A 6,000-nucleotide genomic window follows, 5' to 3' on the forward strand; every position below is an offset into this window, starting at 1 on the left:
TACTGTCTGTTCAGAAACACTTCGCCTCCAGCTCGAACTTTTCTTAACTAACCTAGTCTTGTCATGTCAGTGATCTTTCCACTGTTTACCCAGTATTTATACACCACTCCCATAAGCCTTCACAGCATTGATTTTGGCAAGGTAAACAAGCTAAACTCTTCTGGTATTCTCCAGAAAGTTTCTAACATGGTCTAATATAGAAAGTTTCTAGATGATCCAACAAACAAACAAACGAACAAACAAAAAATAAGCCCCCAACCTGAACAAAACCAAAACAAACTAACCAACTAAACAAGCAGAATAATCACAAAAGCAGACCTGTATCCAGAGCTACATATGGAGGTTTCCATCAAATGTCTGTCACCTTGCAAATAATATATGAATTCTTAGTACTGTTCTGTACTGTTGCAAGAAAACAGATTGGCCCAAGGCTCCAGAGGGAGCGAAAGGACTGTATTGTTTAAGCCCCTGGCTGAGCATCAACATAACCCAGTGCATGTCAGGCCTGTTTTTCAGAAATGTTAAACAGCATCAATCCTCCTTGACTCCAGATCGAGTTGAGGATGCTCAGACAAGGCCCTTAAAAGCATGGCTTGCTCTTGAGGTAGGTGTGGAATAAGTCTGTGTTCACACAGGAGTCTGATGCAGACTGAGGTTCTCATGTCCTCAGGTACATTTATAGTTGAGAATGGTGGCAAGCTCTCACATCCTTAGAAACCCTTTTTTCTCTTCCAGTCGCTTCAACTTGGCACTCTCATTCTCCGAGTGAATCACAAGTGGTCAGAAGCTGTCTGAAGGAAATGTTTTCTGCCCATTGGAGAAAGCTGACTCATCCACACTGAACCCTCTGAAGAGACTGATTACAGAAAATGTCCAGTTATTGATGCTATGTGACCCTCTTGTTTTCAGAGATCTTTTCTGGGACTTGTGCTTGGGTAATGGATGGATGGATGGATGGATGGATGGATGGATGGATGGATGGATGAAATCTGCATGCTACAGGTGAAAGAGAGGTGAAGCTCTGTGTTTGGTAAGAAATTTGATGGGTGACTGGCACTTTCAACAGATTTAGACTGTGCAATAGATATGATAAAGATATGCAATAGATATGATAAAGGAAATAGTGCAAAGAGGCATAATTTTGACTGTTGGTTATTAATGTTGGAAGAAAGAAGGGGTTAGGTCTCACAAAACAGAGAAGAAAACTCTTGGTCCATGTTGTAGGGTCAGGTCCAGAGATAAGAGGCTCTGCATTTCTGAGAGCAAGACCCCAGAAAGCTCTCAAAAATGTTCAGCATGATAAGAAAACTGAAGCATGATGTGGCACACAGACATGTTATTGTTTTGCCTAGATCTGTATTTCTCTTGTGCTGCCTAAAATAGTTTTGAGGGAGCTATAAGGGGAGGGATTGGGATGTGGTTGGAAACCTCATGCAAAGGCTGCAGTATTCACTTCAGCTATCATGTGTCCCCCGAGGAGACGGCCTGCCAGAAAATCCACAGTGCTGGTGCTCTGGGAAAGAGTTTGATTAAGCCATCAGGGAGTCGCTGAGACCTGAGACCAGTCTCAGGATCTGCATCAGAGGGAGCAAACCATTACATGGAGGTCAAGTTCACCCTGACTAAAGATCTGAGTTGGCACCAAAGGCAAATCAGCTACAAAGTTTTTGCTTATAAACTTGGCACTCAGCTCCAAAACTCCTACTGAATACCAAGGCTGACTGAATACCAAGGTCCCAGTTCTCATAAGGGGATGCTCAGAGAGGGTCTGCACTTTGGGATTGCATCAAGAAATGCAAAGATGTGAAGCAAAGAGATGCAGCAGACTGGACCAAGTCACACAAAGGGGAGGGAGATAAGGGCACCAAGCTCTCCAGAGATCACCCTGTGGACTGCTGGGGAATGATGGACTGAATCACCAATTTGCAGCCTTGCAGCTGCCTGGGAAAATGGGAGACCCTGTGGCTTTCAGGCTCACTGGTCCCAGTCCTGCCAGTCACATGGAAAGCCCTGGGATGAGAGACTGGGGGTTTCCAGCACCCTCCCTTGTTCAGCAGCCTGCCAGAAATGCAGTGACCCAAGGGTTTTCCCTTTCATGGAAAAATGTTGGAATTTAGGTTTCATTCCAATTTGAAATGAAACCAGATTTTGCAATATCAAAATCCTCCACAAAACAAAATGACTTCTCATAGCACAGCTTTACTGATTGATGCAGACTGCATGTAACTGAGAAGAGCCTGATAAGTGGGTGTTTCAATCAGAATTTCCTGGTCTGTCACTTCCAAGAAGACAATTCACTGCAGAACTAGTGGCTGCAGTTTTGCAGAAAGATGGTGAGAAAGCAGATGGGGCACAGCATCGGTGCAATGTCACACAGTGTCTGGGTGCTGCTGCTGGTGTGGCAGCTTCTCAGGAAAGGTCCCCTTGCACACTGCACCTTCCCATTTTGGTGCTGCTGACATGCCTAGACTGTGGTGGGAATATTTTCCTCATGGACACAGGCACAGTTACCTGGCTCTCTTGGCTTAGAGGTGTTCACACTGCAGGTAGCAAAGCTGCAGCAATTGGGGTTAGCTGTGCTCACCAGTAAAAGTATTTGATTTAAGGTGGACAGGAAAATAAACTGAGGATGGAGGAGCTCTGGAGATGAAGGAACGCTGCATCAAATGTTTTTGCACAGAAATTACTTCTATTTATCACTATTAAGCACATGCACATGGCTTCAGTTTTTACAGCAGTTGCCCAACTTACCTGCTGCGTATGGATGATAAGATACTCGACAGTGAGGAAGATTCCATTAATTCTACTCTGCAGTTAGTTTGGTAAATTCGTTTGATAGTCTGGTCTGAGCAACACAGTGTTATTAATATCTGCAGGAGGCACAGGAGAATGCTGCAGAGTAGTATTTCTGAAACAAAGGCTCTAAGACATGTTTGAGACAATAAAACTTTTCCCTTATACAAAATGATAACTTTAAACTCACTTCTCTAAATATCAAAAAGTTGGAGGCACAAAGATGGGTTAAAAATACTTATTTTAACTATTTATTTTACTGGAAGAAGGTTAGAACAGAATAAGCATAGACTTTAAATGACACATCAAAAAATGCAGCTTACAAAACAAAGAAACAGACTTGTATGGCTTTTTTCATGTCTTCACCTCTGGAACAAATCCTGACTAATTTAACTGCATGTATATCTTGTCCTTTCTGTTTTAGGTGTTGCCTTCTTGCTGACTTTTCATGTTATTAATTCATTTACCTCCAGCAGTTACAACAAAGTGGACAGTCTTCTTCTCCAAAAGAAGAGCAGAAATGGGTCCCACTTGAAGGAATTCCCCACCTAAGGAAACTGAGGCAAATCCTTGTTCCTTCAATCTACCCAAACACGGGGAGCACAGATTTCCCAGGGTTTTACTTAAACCACTTAAATGGTTTAAATAATAAAATAAGTTAATAATATTATGCTTGAGACACCCAATGACAAGGTGTTCCAGATTGTCTAAAATCTATCAGTCTGTAGGTGTTTATAAGTGTGGCAGCCCCATTCTCCATTCCCCTCCAAGTTCTGATTTTCTGGATGCAGTTTCACAGTGAGAGCCCCACCTCTGCAGCCCGTACTTAAAGCAAGCACTTGGATTAGACCAGGACCTCTCTACTGTGGCACCCAGCTTGCACCAGTATGGCCAAAGCAAGTGAAAATATGCTCCCAGCAAGATTTTCTGCAGACAGAAAAGGAGAAATCTGTATTGAGCAAAATAAGCAAGAAAGTATGTTCACGACTTGAAAATCAATATTCTCTGGGAACTTCACCTCATCCTTAAGGTATCTAATTACTTGTGAACTTCCATTCACAGTGACATGTAGTGTTGAAAGGAGGAAAGCTAATGGGAACTGTTTGTCTTCCTTTATCCTGCAGAAATGTCTGGTTTAAGAGCTGTATTTGTTACAAGCATGCTCTTTCCTTTGGGAAACATTACATATTTAATCCACTTAGTATCTTGCTACCAAGACAGGTACTGTTTGGAGCAATATGTATCTTTTCAGTGCAGTCTGGGATATGAGTTTACCAGCAAATAAACAACAACAACAAAAAAAAAAAAAAAAAAAAAAAAAAAAAAAAAAAATCAAGAGAGCGTTTCTCTTTGGCCAGGGTTGTAAGGTACACAAAATTCAGGCCTGGTTGTAGCACACTCCTCTTCTACTCTACCAGAATACACAACCATTGCAAAAAAACCCTAAAAACAACAGCAACAAAAAAATCAAAAACAAAAGAAGAAGAAGAAAAAAAGCACAGCAATTAACACAATGAGCTCATTTGAAAAATATCTGAAAAGTTTCTAGGAGCATTTCCACTGACCTGCTCTTTCATACCAGACATCTTTGCTCCCCTCCTCTTTAGGCTGCAAGCTGTCTGTGAGTACTTACACGTGAGTAGCAGTTTGCACTGAACAGTAACATTTCTCTGGCTACATTTAGGTGTATGCACAACGTGTGGAGGTCTTTGGTTTGTCCAAAGAGGAGCTCTTCCAGGACAGACCAATTAGTTGCTTAAATCAAGGAGAAGGAAATGCAGCTACCCATACTCTTTTTTCCCCCCCTTTTCTATCATTTTGTTCCAAATTAACTTTACACTGAGTGCTAGGCAAATTAAACATCTCCCATGGAATTTTAATGAATGAGAGAGTAAATTCCAGAACTTTACAAAACAGGTAAATAAACTGAGAATTCTCTCAGGTGTGCTGGTGGAAATGTGGAGTAGCCCAGATAAAATTATTGAAGTAATTCCACACAAAGGAGCTAGTATGAATTAGAAATTCATTCACAGTGCTAGAAAGGATCAAAGAAGAGGAATGATCAGGTAGGAGTAAGGATGATGGTACACAGACTTTGTCATAGTAGCATAAGAATGAAACACAGACAAAGGGAATCAGCCACCCTCACTCACACACAGGGCTGCTGCAGTACTGGAGAGTGTGTTGTTACTTGGGTGAAATACTCGGCATTGCCTTATGGGGTGTGCATGCCTGCAAAGTTCAAATATTTTGTGTGAGACCTATCTGGCCTGGAGGGAAATTCCTGCTGCCCCTATATTTAACTTGCATTACAGAAGGCCAATAAAATTCCCCTTGGATTTAACTGTCTCGGTAACAACTGCCCAAAATTAGCAGGCAACCCTTTTTTTTTTTTTTTTTTTTTTTTTTTTTTGAGTCTTGAGCAATCCAAAGGAATTTTACTAGATTAAATAATATTTACCCTATGCTAAAGTGGGATGCCTCTTGAGAGGAGCCTGGCTTGTGGCAGGGAAGGGGGTGTGAAGGGCATCTGGACCTCCAACTCTGGATCAAGCAGTGTGGCCAGGCAAGGGCAGCTGCCCTGCTGGCAGTGGTCTGGGATATGGTCCCAGCTGCAAAGTGGGGAAGGTGCTCGTGCCTATGTCTTGTTTGTGTGGCACCACCCCTGGACACCCTAACCCATCCAAGGATGGGCTGAATTGCTCTGAGCAATCTTATCCAGTGGATGGTGTCCCTAGCCATGGCAGGGGGTTTGAAGGAGTGGTCCTTAAGGTCCCTTCCAGCCCAAAGATTCTGTGATTCTGTGAAGAGGCTTTGCACCAGGCACATGCCAAGGGGCAGCTGTGCCTCTGAGGGGCAGAGATGTGAAGCAGCAGGAAGGTGTCAACAGCACTTGCAGGGCAACCCCAGCCTCGGGAGCACAGCTGAAGCTTCTCCACTGCCACTTATGAGAGACAGACTGCAGCTCTTCCTTGTCACCTCTTCTGCTCCCTCCTGCAGATGCAAGGCATCAATTCCTTTGGCAGTGGTGGGGCTGTTGGAAGTGACAATACAGGAGAGGATGTTTTGGGCTCCCAACTTTTGCTGTGCTGGACCTCAGCTACACTGATGCCACCAAACTACAAAACTGATGAAGTGGGCAGGGACTTCCAGAGATCATCCAGTCCATCCTCCCTTCTTAAAGTAGGGACAACTACAAGCAGTTTT

The sequence above is a fragment of the Sturnus vulgaris genome, chromosome 1 (genome assembly GCF_052056855.1).
Source record: "Sturnus vulgaris isolate bStuVul1 chromosome 1, bStuVul1.hap1, whole genome shotgun sequence".
Taxonomy (NCBI): domain Eukaryota; kingdom Metazoa; phylum Chordata; class Aves; order Passeriformes; family Sturnidae; genus Sturnus; species Sturnus vulgaris.